This window comes from Gracilinanus agilis, chromosome 1, assembly GCF_016433145.1.
Source record: "Gracilinanus agilis isolate LMUSP501 chromosome 1, AgileGrace, whole genome shotgun sequence".
Lineage (NCBI taxonomy): Eukaryota > Metazoa > Chordata > Mammalia > Didelphimorphia > Didelphidae > Gracilinanus > Gracilinanus agilis.
Genome location: NC_058130.1, coordinates 571,703,328 through 571,718,192, shown reverse-complemented (window position 1 = coordinate 571,718,192; position 14,865 = coordinate 571,703,328).

Below are 14,865 nucleotides of genomic sequence, written 5' to 3'. Positions count from 1 at the left end.
CATCATATTCCATTAATTCTCTCTTTCTGTGTATAATCCTTTTTCCTGTTTTAATTATGATAAAATTCTTAATTACTTTAGATGTCTTGGGTACTGTAAGTACCTTAAGTATCTCAAGTATCATAATAAATATTTTAGTTTTCAACTCTCAAGGTATAAATGTAGTCAACCCAACCTTATTGAAACTCTTAAGTTTTCATTTTTCTGTTTAACTTTTCATGCTTCTCTTAAGTGGTGAGTTTGCTTGTCAATTTTCTTTTCAGATTTTTTTTTGTCAGGAATGCCTGGAAGTCTATGTCATTAAATGTCATTTTCCCCCTCTGGAGGGTTATGCTCAGCTTTTTTTATTTTTTATTTTTATTTATTTTATTATTTATATATTTATATATAATACATTATATAGTATTTATATATATTTTAATTTTGAGTATTTTCCCATAGTTACATGTTTCATGCTCTTTCCCTCTCCCCAAACCCCCTAACCCCTCTTAGCTGATGCACAATTCCACTGGGTTTTACATGTATCATTGATTAAGACCTAATTCCATATATTGATAGTTGGACTAGAGCTATCATTTAGTGTCTTCATCCCCAATAATATCCCCATCAGCCCATGTGTTCAAGTAGTTGTTTTTCCTCTGTGTTTCTCCTCTCACAGTTCTTCCTCTGAATGTGGCTACTTTTCTTTCTCATAAGTCCCTCAGCCTTGCTCTGGATCCTTGCATTGCTGCTAGTAGAGAAGTCTTGTACCACAGTGTATCAGCCTCTGTGTATAATGTTCTCCTGGTTCTGCTCCTTTCACTCTGCATCAATTCTTGGAGGTCATTCCAATTCACATGGAATTCCTCCAATTCTTTATTCTTTTGAGTACAATAGTATTCCATCACCAACAGATACCACAATTTGTTCAGCCATTCCCCTATGGAAGGACATTCTCTCATTTTCCAATTTTTTGCAGTCACAAAGAGCACGGCTATAAATATTTTTGTACATGTCTTTTCCTTATTATCTCTTTGGGGTATAAACCAAGCAGTGCTATGGCTAGATCAAAAGGCAGATAGTCTTTTTTTTTAAACCCTTGTACTTCGGTGTATTGTCTCATAAGTGGATGATTGGTAAGGGTGGGCAATGGGGGTCAAGTGACTTGCCCAGGGTCACACAGCTGGGAAGTGGCTGAGGCCGAGTTTGAACCTAGGACCTCCTGTCTCTAGGCCTGGCTCTCATTCCACTGAGCTACCCAGCTGCCCCAGCAGATAGTCTTTTAAAGCCCTTTGGGCATAGTTCCAAATTGCAATCCAGAATCTTTAGATCAATTCACAACTCCACCAGCAATGCATTAATGTCCCAATTTTGCCACATCCCCTCCAACATTCATTACTCTCCCCTGCTGTCATTTTAGCCAATCTTCTAGCTGTGAGGTGATACCTCAGTGTTGTTTTGATTTGCATTTCTCTAATTATTAGAGATTAAGAGCACTTTCTCATGTGCTTATTGATAGTTTTGATTTCTTTATTTGAGAATTGTCTATTCATGTCCCTTGCACCTTTATTGATTGGGGGATGGCTTGATTTTTTGTACAATTGGTTTAGCACCTTGTATATTTGAGTAATTAGACCTTTGTCTGAGTCTTTTGGTATAAAGATTTTTTCCCAATTTGTGGCTTCCCTTCTAATTTTGGTAGCATTGCTTTTGTCTGTAGAAAAACTTTTTAGTTTAATGTAGTCAAAATTATTTATTTTACATTTTGTAATTTTTTCTAGCTCTTGCTTGATGATTATGCTCAGTTTTGCTTGGTATTTAAGTGGGTAAATAAACACAAATACACACACAGGGGTTCTTTTGGGGGGAAAGGGATGAAGGGTGAAGATGTATAACTATCTTAAACAAATACAAAAGGGCTGTGAAAATGTGAGAAAGTGGCAGTTGGTATTCAACTGCCACTTAGACTAAATCAGCCAGGGCTATCTTACTTCTACAGGGAAAGTCACAAGAGGAATAAAAAACACTTTTTAATAATGACTTTAAAGGGTAAGGGCAGTAGAGGGAGGTCACCCTAACCTAGTCATCTAAGGACAAACTCAGGAACTGGGAGTTGGGTCAGGATCTACCCTAATTTATCCCAGGCTACCTGGATTAACTTAAAAAGCTGGAATGTGAATGGGTGTCTCACAGCTTGAATTAAATTCTGTTCCCACAATGATCCAGCACAGGTCCTCAGCAAATTAATCCAAAAGGGTAAAAACAAGGAGTTTGAATCAGCTTGGGATGCCCATCACCCAAGTCTGATCCTCCTGCTCAACTTGAATTTCCCATAGACAGGTATTTGTTCTGGGAGATAAATCCACTCTCTCCTGGGCTCTTCACTGGAGACAGTTCTCAGCATCCAACTGCTCTCTCAGCCATAACAAAATCTCTCAGGAAATCACTTCCTTCCTTGCCACAATTCCATCCTTGGAACCATTAGATCTTATCTGACAGCCTGAAAGCCTGGGTAATAATTTCACTAAATATCTATACTCTTCCTCATAACGGTATGTGACTGTTGCTGTAGATCCCTTGCCTTTCAGAATATCATATTCCATGCCTTTTGGTCATTTAATGTAGAAACTGCTAAGATTTGTATAATTCTGATGGTGACACCACAGTATTTGAAATGTTTCCTTCTGAATGCTTGGAGTGGTTTTTCCTTGGTCTGGGAGTTTTAGAATTTTGCTGTAGTTGTCTTGAGATATTTTATTTTAGGGTCTCTTTCAGTAGGTTATTGGTGAATTCTTTCTTTTCTATTTTCTCCTCTTATTTGAGGATATCAGGGCTGTTTTCCTAGATGATTTGTTATAATATAGTGTCCAACTTTTTAAAAAAAATCTTATCTTTGGATATTTTGATTATTCTTGGAATAATTTTCCTGGAAATATTTTCTAGTTCAATTGTTTTTCCAGTGAGATGTTTCAGATTTTTTCATTGAAAAAAAATTTATCTTATTGTTTCCTGATGGTGTATAGTCATTAGCTTCCGTTTGCTCAATTCTAATATTTAGAGAATTATTTTCTTCCTTTAGTTTTTGCATTCCCTTTTCCATTTGGCCTATTCTTCAGGGAGTTGTTTTCTTCAGTAGGTTTTTTTCTCCCTTCCTTCACATTTGGCCTGTCCTAGTCTTTAGGAAGTCATTTCCTTCAATGTTTTTTGCCTTCATTTCCATTTGGCCTATTCTAATCTTAAAGAAGCTTTTTCTTCAGTGTTTTTTTTTTTTGGCCTCCATTTCCATTTGACTCATTTTAGTTTCCAAGTTGTAGAATATTTTTTTATCAATTCTTTTATTATTTGATTTTTTAGAAGTTCTTTTCAAGTTCATCCAAGAGTGGTTTTGCGGTCTGACATCATTCTCACTTTCCTCTGGGGCTACCTATGTTTCTTTTTTTTCCATTGTTATACTCTTCTGATTTTGTATTTTTATCTTGTCTAACACTAAAGTAACTTTGTATGGTTAGGTTTTTTCCTTTGTCTTTTGATCAGTTAACTAGTCATTATTTCCTCCCTCAATATCTTCTCTATCTGTTGAGATTATTCTCTGCTTATGAGGTACAGCGAATATAGCTTGCAGTGTAGCCTTCTGGTGCTTGAGATAGGTCTGTCTGTCTTTGGGCTCCCTGAAATGTACATTTTGAGGTAGTGGGCTGGCTGGTTTTCATGGGAAGGATTGCAGATATTTTATCCAGCTAGATTCTGTTCTCCTTGCTATTGTTTTCTCTGTTTTCTCCTGTGTTGGTCAGTTCTCCTGCTCCTCCCATTCATTGCCTCAGGCCACGTGGACAGCTCCCTGCACTCTGCCATTTTGTTGCTTCAGACCATGTGAAATTACTGTAGAATTGCTCTCTCTTCTGCCTTTTTGTTACCTCAGGACACATGGAAGTGGGTAGGATTGGCACTGGACTGTTCCTCATTCTGCTGTTTCCTTATATCAAGCCCTGTGGAAGCTCTTTGGAGTGGTCCAAGTTCTGTTGATTCCCCCTGATTTTGCACTTGCTAGGTTACTTTCCCTTCTCACCTCAGTGAGACATTTCCCTCCTGATTTGCTTCATTTTGAAGCACTTTATTTTCAATTTTTGTGTTTTTGGAGAGTTTAGGTGAGTTGAGCATCCTTTACTCCACTAGCTCTCAGCATGCAACATACCTTGGCAGATATTAAATTTTTTAATGATGTGTTCCACAGTTCTTCAGATTTTATTACATAATCTTTATCACTAAAATTGAGGGTCCTTAAGTATAATCTTTTTATAACGTCTGGTAGTAATAGCTTAGATATGAATTTCCATCACATATACCTCCATTTCTCTTAACAAATCTGCATGGTTCAGCCATTTGTTTAATGTGTTTCTCATTAATATTTGGTGATGAGTTCAATTCAATTCAACAAACATTTATTAAGTATATACTTATGTGCCAGGTATAGATAACTTACAAAAGGAAGCTAAACAAGTGTGTGCATATGTGAATGTGTGTGTGTGTGTGTGTGTGTGTGTGTGTGTGTGTGTGTGTCCCTGCCATTGGAAACCCAGTGCAGATGTGTTGTTCCTTGGCCTAGAAGCCAAGCTGAGTAACTGATGCAAAATGGAGTCTCTAAGAAGGTTGTGATTCCTCTACAAAGGGAAGCTTTTACAGGATCTTTTTAGAGGATCTGATCTCCAATCAGAGTAGAGAGGCACCTGAAGGAGAGTTGAGAAAATGTAGAATATCAAAAGCTAAATCTTTCTTCTTAGTATTAATATTTCAAGTGACCAACTTCTTTGGGAGGGTTATAGTGGGAAGGTCATATTGTCCCTTGAAGTCAGTAGCTGAGGGGAAATTGTCCCAAAATGATTGGTTTTGGTGCCATTTCAATCTTATGATCTCAAACTGTCTACCAATGAGATTTCAAATGCCAGAATGGATGAGTAAGGAAAGCACTCATCTCAGGCCTCCTAAATTCCCTTCTAAACAAAACTAAACAAAAGCATCACACCAAATTTTGGAGGAGAAAAATCAGCTTACAAAACTAGAGAAGCCAGGAGAATCAACAAAAGAGATCTGTCTCATTGGGTGGGAGAGGAACAAAGTCCAGGCAGATAGAAGCAAGTGCAGACTGCACCCCAATAGGCAGTGTGAGGCTCTCCCAGTTCCGAAGAGTAAGGCCCTCAAACTGATGCAAGACTTCTGTAGGATCCACCACTGTGGCAAACTAACAGCATGGCTCCACCCCTAGGAGCTTGTCATCACCCAAGGACCAACCAGAACTGAGGCTCTGTCTCTGGGTTCAGCTAACTGTGAGGCTCCACCCCTTAGGACTGGCCAGGAATGAGGCTCTACCCCTGATCTATCTAGTACCATCTTCTCATAGAGTTGTACAGCAGGATAATTCTACTTTCAATACAATCCAGTGATAAATAACTCACCAGTGCAAGCCAACAAGGAGACCTCCTAGTACTAAAAACCAACACCTAGATCCAAAAGACTGATGAAAACCAGAAGCAAAGCTCTACCCTCTCCAATTCACAGAGTTTGAATTTATTATATTTTTTTAAAAATCACAAAATTAACAATAAAAATGAACAAAAACAAACAAACAAAGGATCTGATCCTAGTGCGTTACTATTGTGATAGAGACACTTAAGATACAAACCTAGAAGAGGACAGCACTGAAAAAATACCTATATGTGAAGCATTGAGGAAAAATATAGGTTGGTCTTAAATCCAAATCTAATAAAAAAGCTCATAAAGGACTTTAAAAATCAAATAAGTGGGTTAGAAGAAAAGTGGAGGGGAAATGAGAGTAATGCAGGAAAAAAATAATAATAAAAAGAATCAATATTCTGGTAAAGGAAATAAAAAAAATTGGGAGAAGTTATGCAAAAATTTGCCAGGGAAAACAATTCATTAAAAAGCAGAATTGGCCAAAAGGAAAGGGAGCTACAATAAGCCACTAAAGAAAACAAGTTCTTAAAAAGAAGAAGCTGAACTGAAATGGCAATGCATATGCTCACTGAAGAAAATAATTCCTTAAAAACTAGAATTAAATGAGTGGAAAATAATAACTCCAAGAGACTTCAAGAAATAATTAAACAAAAACAAAAGAATGAAAAATTAGAAGAAAAGGTGAAATTTCTCTTTGGAAAAAAACAACTGACCAGGAAAATAGATCACAAGAGATAATTTAAGAATTATTGAATTGCCTGAAAACCAAGAGCAAAAAAAGAATATGAACCTCATAGTAAGAGAAATTATCAAGGGAAACTGCTTTTATATCCTAGAATTGGATGGCAAAATAGAAATTTAAAGAATCTACCAATCACTTCCTAAAAGAGATTTCAAAAAGAAAAATCTCAGAACTATTATATCCCAATTTCAGAGTTCACAGATAAAAGAAAAAATATTTCAAGCACCCAGAAAGAAATAATTAAAATATCATAGAGGCTCAATCAGGACTACAGAGCAGTTAGCAGCTTCCACTTTAAAACATAACAAGGTTTGGAATATGATATATCAGAAGCCAAAAGAACTAGAATTATAACCCAGAATCACCTATCTAGTGAACGTCATCATAATACTTCAAGGGGAAAATAGATATTTAATAAAATTGAGAACTAGATAAATTGAAGATAAAAAAACAAGGAAGAAGTTAAGGAGATTAGAATTTCAAAAAAGTTCTATATGACAGAACTTTGGAGAAAGTTAAATGGGAATAGAAAAAGAATACATCTTTTTTTTCCAACAGTTCATAACGCCTACAGAAAAATCACCCCTGTATTAGGACATAGAAATCTCAAAATCAAATGCAGAAAAGCAGAAATATTTAATTATTTCTAGATCATAATGCAATAAAAATTATATTCATCAACAGTCCATGGAAAGCAATAATATAATCCTAAAGAACAAGTGGATCAGAGAACATATCATAGAAATAATCAATAACTTCACTAAGAAGAATGACAATGATGAGACAAAATTTATAGGATACAGTGAAAGCAGTACTCACAGGAAAATATATCTCTCTAATCTTTTACATTAATACAATAGAGAAATTACAGATAAATAAACTGGGCATGCAACTAAAAAACTAGAAAAAGAGCAAATTAATAGTCCCTAATTAAACAACAAATTGGAAATCCTGAAAGATCAAAGGTGAGATTAATAAAACTAAAAGTAAGAAATCAATTGAATTAATAAAAATAGAAGATGCTTTTATGAAAAAACCCAACAAAATAGATAAATCATTGGTTAATATGATTTATAAAAGGGAAGAAAAAACCAAAATCATCAGTATTAAAAATGAAGAATGGAACACACTACAAATGAAGAGGAAATCAAAGTAATTTGTAAATTTACAAAGTAAAGTAATTGGGAACTATTTTACCCAATTATGTGCTAACAATCTAAGTGATATTGATGAATATTTATAAAATTATATATTATCTAGAAGAAAGAAGAAATAGAATACTTAATCCCATTTCAGAATAAGAAATTGAATAAACCATCAATGATTTCCATAAGAAAAGATTCCCAGGGTCTGATAGATTCACAAATGAAGCCTACCAAATATTTAAAGATCAATTATTCCCAATACAATGTGAACTCTTTGAAAAAAAAAATAAAGAAGGTATCCTACCAAATTCCTTTTACAATACAAATATATTACTGATGATACCTAAACCAGGAAGAGCAAAAACAGAGAAAAAATGATAGACCAATGTTACTAGTAAATATTGGTGCAAAAATTTAGATAAAATACAAACAAGGAGATTATTGCAATATATCACAAAGATCATATATAATGACCAAGTGGAATTTAGAGTAGGGAATGCAGAGCTAGTTTAATATTAGGAAAACCATCAACATAATTGACTGCATCAATAAGAAAATTAACAGAAAATATATGATTATCTCAAGGGATGTTGAAAAAAACTTTTAATAAAATACAACCTTTCATTCCTATTAAAAAACATTAGAGAGCATAGGAATTAATGGAGCTTTCTTTAAAATGAGAAATAGCATATATCTAAAACCATTAACTAGCATTATCTATAATGAAGATAAATTGGATGACTTCCCAATTAGGTCAGGGGTGAAGAAATGATGCCCTTTATCACTCCTTTTATTCTATATTATACTAGAAATGCTAGCTATAGCAATAAGAGAAGAAAAGGAATTAAAGGAATTAGAATAGGCAATGAAGAAACAAAACTATCACTTTTTGCAGACTACATGATGGTTTACTTAGAGAATCCTAAAGTTTCACCTAAAAATCTAATTGAAATAACAACTTTAGCAAAGTTGTAGAATATAAAATAAATCCACATAAATCATCAACATTTCTTTATATTACCAACGAAACCTAGCAATAAGAGATAGAAAAAGAAATTACACTTAAATTCACTGTAGATAATACAAAATACATGGGTTTCTACCTGCCTAGAGAAACCTAGGAATTATCTGAGTACAATTTTAAAACACTTCTCACAAAAATAAAGTCAGATCTAAAACAACTGGATAAATGTTAATTGCTCATAGGTTGTCTAAGTCAATATAATAAAAATGACAATCTTACCTATATTAATCTACTTATTAAGAGAAATGCTAATCAAATTCCCTAAGAATTATTTTATAGAACTAGGAAAAAATAACTGAATTCATCTGGAAGAATAAAAGATCAAGATTATTAAGGGAATAAATGGAAAAAAATGTGAAAGAAGGTTGTCTAGGAATACCAGATATCAAATCATATTACAAAGCTTTCATAAAAACAATCTGGTAATGGCTAAGAAATAGAGCATATTTGTGGAATAGATTAGCTACAAGACGTAGTAGCAAATAAATGTAGTCATTTAGTGTTTGATAAATCCAAAGATCCAAGCCTTACAGACAAGAAATCACTATTTGACAAAAACTACTAGGAAAATTGAAAAAAAAAAATAAGGTAGACTCTGGGTATAGACTAACATCTCATACCCTATACTAAGATAAGATAAAAATGATTTAGATGTTAATGGTACTACCATTAGCATTTGAGAGGATCATCTAATAGTCTATCTGTCAAATTTTTGGAGGAAGGGAAGAATTATGACCAAACAAGAGACAGAAAGCATTATAGAATAAAAAATTGATCATTTTGATTATATTGAACTAAAAAGTTCTTGCACAAACAATATTAAAGCAACCAAGATTTAGAGATGTAAGGAATTAAATTTTATGATTGGACTAAATATATGAAAATTCCAAGATAATACTGTGGTCGTCGATTTTAAAATTAATACAACCCAAGTTAAAATGACTTTTAGCAGCTTTTATTTACAAAAAAGGTGGAGAGAGTGAAAGTAGAGAATTGTGAAAGAGGGTAGAATAAGAAGTCTAGCTTATCACCCTAAATGTTGCTCAGGTCCCCAGCTCAACCCACACAGGGCTCCATAACTCTTCAACCAGAGAACTTGGTGGTGAATTAAGCAAAGGTTGAAACCACACGGCCTCCTCCAGGAAGGGGAGGCCTCTCCAGAATTAATCTCTTCAGAAGCTAGGAAAAGAGGGTCAGCTTCTAACTCTCCCTGGTTGAAGCTCCAAAGGAGAAGATCCAGGAGCAGTCTTACCAAAATGAGTCCAAGAGCCACAGTCCCAGGTCCAAATGAAGCCTAAGACCAAAGTCCCAAGGTGAGGTCCCAAGGTGAAATCCCAAAGGAGACGATACTCCAGATTGAAAATTCAGGACGAAGACCTCTTGCACAGGAAGTTCATCATCTTTTATAGTCCTTTTTTCCGTCATTTCCTGTTCCTTCCTCCACTTTATGAAGACCAATTGCAGTCCTTAAATTTGCTTCACATTGCCCATGGCTGGGGGCAGTGTTTGTAGGTTCCCTCTCATCCTATGAGGGTGTAAACTCTTATCAAAGGATTCACAAGTTTTTGACTGATTGAATTGAAAGGGTAGAGCTCTCTAAGTGGCTTGTGAACTCCCTCACCTAGTGCCAAGTAGGGGGGTTCAAGCTTTGGTTGATTAATTCAAAAATAGGCAAGGGGAGAGTCAGTCTCCTTCACAAAGAAAAGGAGAAAGTTGGGAAAATATTTATAGTCAGTATCTTTTATAAATACCTTATTTCTCAAGTAAATAAAGAACAGAGTCAAATTTATAAGAATACAAATTGTTCCCCAATTGTTAAATGGTCAAAAGATATGAATATCCAGTCTTCAGATGAAGAAATCAAAGCTATATATAATCACATGAAAAAATACTCTCAATTACACTTCATTAGAGAATTGCAAATTAAAACAACCCTAAGGTGTCATCTTACAGCTATTAGATGTGCAAACATAAGAGAAAAGGAAAATAATAAATGCTATAGGAAATGTGGGAAAATTGAAATACTAATGTACTGCTGGTGTAGTTGTGAATTGATTCAATCATTCTTCAGAGTGATTCTGAATGATGCCTAAAGAGTTTTAAAGCTACGCATAACTTTTTTATCCAGCAATACCACTACTAGGTCTATATCCAAAAAAGACTTATAAAAGGAGGAAAGGATGACTTTGTACAAAAACATTTATAGCAATTCTTTTTGTGGTAGCAAAGAATTGGAAACTGAGGGGATGTCCACTAAGTGTGGAATGGCTAAGCAAGTTGTGGTATATGATTGCAATGGAATACTACTGTGCTATAAGAAATGTTGAGAAAGATGATTTATAAAAAAACTGTTAAGACTAATATGAACTAATGCAAAGTAAAGTAAGCAGAGCCAGGAGAACATTGTTCATGGCAACTGCAACATTATATGGTGAACATTTATGAATGACTTAGCTATTCTTGGCAATTTGGTGTTCCAAGAAAATCATCAAGGACTCATGATAAAAAATGCTATCTGCTTCCAAAAAAAGAACTGATGGAGTCTGAATGCAGACTGAAACATATGATATTTCACTTTATTTCCTCACTTTTATTTTGTTTGTTCAAGTTCTCTTTCACAAAAGACTAATATGGAAAGATGTTTTATACTATTATCCATTTAAAATGCTCTAATAGATTATTTACCATATTAGGGAAAGCAGAGGGGATGGAAGAAGGAAGGGAGAGAATTTGGTTTAAACAAAAAAAAGGATAAATTTTTTTCATGTAATTGAAGAAAAAATAAAATAAAAAATAATTTTAATAATATCTATCAATTTTTCTGTGTAAACTGATCTTCCTTAAAGCATTTATTAATCACCTATTGTATGCTGGTGTTATAAGAAAGTTCAGGGACAAAATGGAAACCATCTTGAGTGACAGGATTGTCAGTTGAAGACCTTGGAATGCACCGTGGCGTGAGCCAAGGCCAAAAGGCAGTTGGAACCAACCCTCTAAATACCCATCTTGCACAGCACAGCTCAGCTCATTCTGGAGCATCCTTGGGTGGAGGGAGGTTAAGAGGCTGGGTAGGCCTTTGTATCTGCAATCTAGCTTCCTTGCCTGAGAGACCTAGAGAGCTGTCATACCTGTTGTCAATAGAGCTGAGAGAGAACAATATTACAACCATCTAAAAAGAACATCAATAGCCTTCCCTACCCTTTGGTTTGGCTCTGGTCAGGTCAAGCCAGGGTTAGTGAGAGGGTGAAGAAGCTCCAGCCTATCACTGATCTACCAGCATCAACAATTTCTGATCACTTACTCTAAATTAGCTTAGATTTAGCATTCCTAAAACCTCTTACCTCATTCCTTGTTCCTGACCCTTGTTAAGTGAGAAATAAACCTTGTTGCTAAGTTCAACTAAAGATTGGAGCACCTTTCCTAATTAGTGACCATTCAAAGCTATTAGGAAGGGGAACCTTATTTCATGCAGTCAGAATTTCAGCATTATCCATCTAGCTTTAATACCAGCCCGTACCAATTACAAACCCAACCCCAAGTCAAGAGGCTAGAGGAGTTGTCAACATACTCCCAACTCCTTCTTGGCTACTTGGCTTGGGCAACTGTTAAAGGAGACAGCTTGGCAGGCTCAGTCCAGCAGTCTGTCAGGCTGAGGGGAGCATAACCCTCTTCTATTATCCAGTACTAAAAAGCTGCTACCTTTTTGCTTCCCTTTTGCTTCTCCTGTTTTTTAACACTGGGCCCTTTGCTTAGGGTTGGGGAAACAAAGACAGGCAAGAAACTGTTTTTGTTCTTGAGCAATTCTCAGTCTATTTAGAGAGGCAATAAACTACCAGCTATGTACAAATGAGAGATTTCAAAGTACAATCTAGATAATTACATAGGGAAGGCACTAGCATAATCATTCTTCTATAAGTTTTCATGAAATTCACATAGAAGTATATTATTGTTTTTATGTAAAGGAAAACCAGATAAAGAAAATTTCATAAATTCCAGTGACAAATGTAATAAGTGGGTAACGTGGCTGATACTAGGGGAGCTGGTGGTGCAAGTGAGTCACCTGGGCCTTGGAGCTTGTAACTACAGTAGCAGGTGATGTGGGGCTGTCAGTGATGTGTAGCCTGAGCTGTGATGCCCAGTCAGTCTCCCTGCTACTTATAGGCTCCTTTAAGGTGGAGAGTGAGGGGCCCCTCCATGCTGGAGTAACTGCCTTCCTGTTGGGTGGAAGCAGAACTCAACAGGAAGTGGAGCTCACACACTTCCTGATACAATGGAGGCTTGCCCAGTACTTCCTTTAAAGTCAACTGGTTGATATTCTCCCCTCTCCTTAGCCCCTTAACCTAGGGTGATGTTATAATAATTACAGAAACTCTCAGTTGCATGCTAAGGATTTTATTTTAACTTGAAGGGGAAACTGAGGAAAGAGGGTTTAAAGTCTTGAAAAGCTGTTGCTAGGGGCAACTGGCAAGTATTGGCAAATGGACCTAGAAGGTAAGGTCAGGCTGAGGGAACCAGCCCTCAGCCAGAGATAATTTGGCACTGCCCTGATGTTAATGGTCCACCTGCTAAACAGATATAGTTGATGAATTGGTTTAGGGGTGTCCCTGTTGCTAGGCTACTCTAAGCTAAATCATGCCCACTTTCCACAACCCAAAACTCCCTTCAACCTCCTTTCAACCTCCCTTTAACCTCCTGGGTTCCCCAAGGGGAAGTCAGGGATAGCTTGGTGTCTGGGTGAGGTCAAGGAAATCAGAACCCCCAGGTTGGTTTTGCAGGGGTTTTTATAATCCCAGATCAACTGTCAGCTCCTAGGACTGGCACCTGCCAGGCCAGAGTTCCATTCTCCTAACTGACAGGATTGCCTAGGGTAATAATGCTAATGCAAGAAAACTTGCATAAATCCTGCATTCCACAAAAGGATATATGAAATACTCTCTGTCCACATTTGTTAGAAGACATAGGCACATTTTCATTATTTAGAATTGAACATTAAGTATTTAATACACAGGAATTCAAAAATAGTTATGAATCATTAGTAAAACAAACTATTGTTTTTAGGCAAATTTTGTTGTGGTCAAAAAGTAGAGGATCTTGGCTTTTGGACATGTCATTAGCCAGTTATGTAGAAGCTTTCATAGTAACTTTTAGAAAGTAAGGGGAAGGAGGACAGCTAGGTTGCTCAGTGGCTAAAAGTTGTAGATAGAAAGAATAAACTAGGAGAGAATTAATGTGAAGCTATAACCAAGTAAAAATTATTTTAGCTAAGTCCTTATTTCTTTCAAAGAAAAAGAAATGTATTTTAAAGTGTATTTTTTAAAAACATTTTTTAATATTCATTTTTAACATGTTTACATGCTTCATGCCCCTACTTTCCCCTTCAACCCCACTCTCCCCCCACCCATGGCTGACGCCAGTTACTGGTTGTAACATGTGTCATCAATCAAGACCTATTTCCAAATTGTTGATAGTTGCATTGGTGTGGTAGTTTCCAGTCCACATCCCCAATCATGTTGACCCCAACCCATGCGTTCAAGCAATTGTTTATCTTCTATGTTTCATCTCCTGCAGTCCTTCCTCTGAATGTGGGTAGCGTTCTTTACCATAAATCCCTCAGAGCTGTCTTGTGTCATTGCATTGTTGCTGGTACAAAAGTCCATTACATTCGATTTTACAACAGTATATCAGTCTCTGTGCACAGTGTTCTTCTGGCTCTGCTCCTTTCACTCTGCATCAGTTCTTGGAGGTCTTTCCAGTTCACCTGGAACTCCTCCAGTTTATTATTCCTTTTAGCACAATAGTATTCCATCACCAGCATATACCACAATTTGTTAAGTCATTCCCCAATTGAAGGGCATACCCTCATTTTCCAGTTCTTTGCCACCACAAAAAATGCAGCTATGAATATTTTCGTACAAGTCTGTTTATCTATGATCTCTTTGGGGTACAAACAACAACAATGGTATGGCTGGATCAAAGGGCAGGCAGTCTTTTATAGCCCTTTGAGCATAGTTCCAAATTGCCAGCCAGAATGGTTGGATCAGTTCACAATTCCACCAGTAATGCATTAATGTCCCAATTTTGCCACATCCCCTCCAGCATTCATTACTCTCCCCTTCTTTCATTTTAGCCAATCTGCTAGGTGTGAGGTGATACCTCAGAGTTGTTTTGATTTGCATTTCTCTAATTATTAGAGATTTGGAACACTTTCTCATGTACTTATTGATACTTTTGATTTCTTTACCTGAAAATTGCCTATTCATGTCTCTTGCCCATTTATCAATTGGGGAATGGCTTGATTTTTTATACAATTGCTTTAACTCCTTGTATATTTGAGTAATTAGACCCCTGTCAGAGTTTTTTGTTATAAAGATTTTTTCCCAATTTGTTGTTTCCCTTCTGATTTTGACTACATTGTTTTTGTTTGTACAAAAGCTTTTTAGTTTAATATAATCAAAACCATTTAATTTACATTTTGTAATTTTCTCTAACTCTTGCTTGGTTTTAAA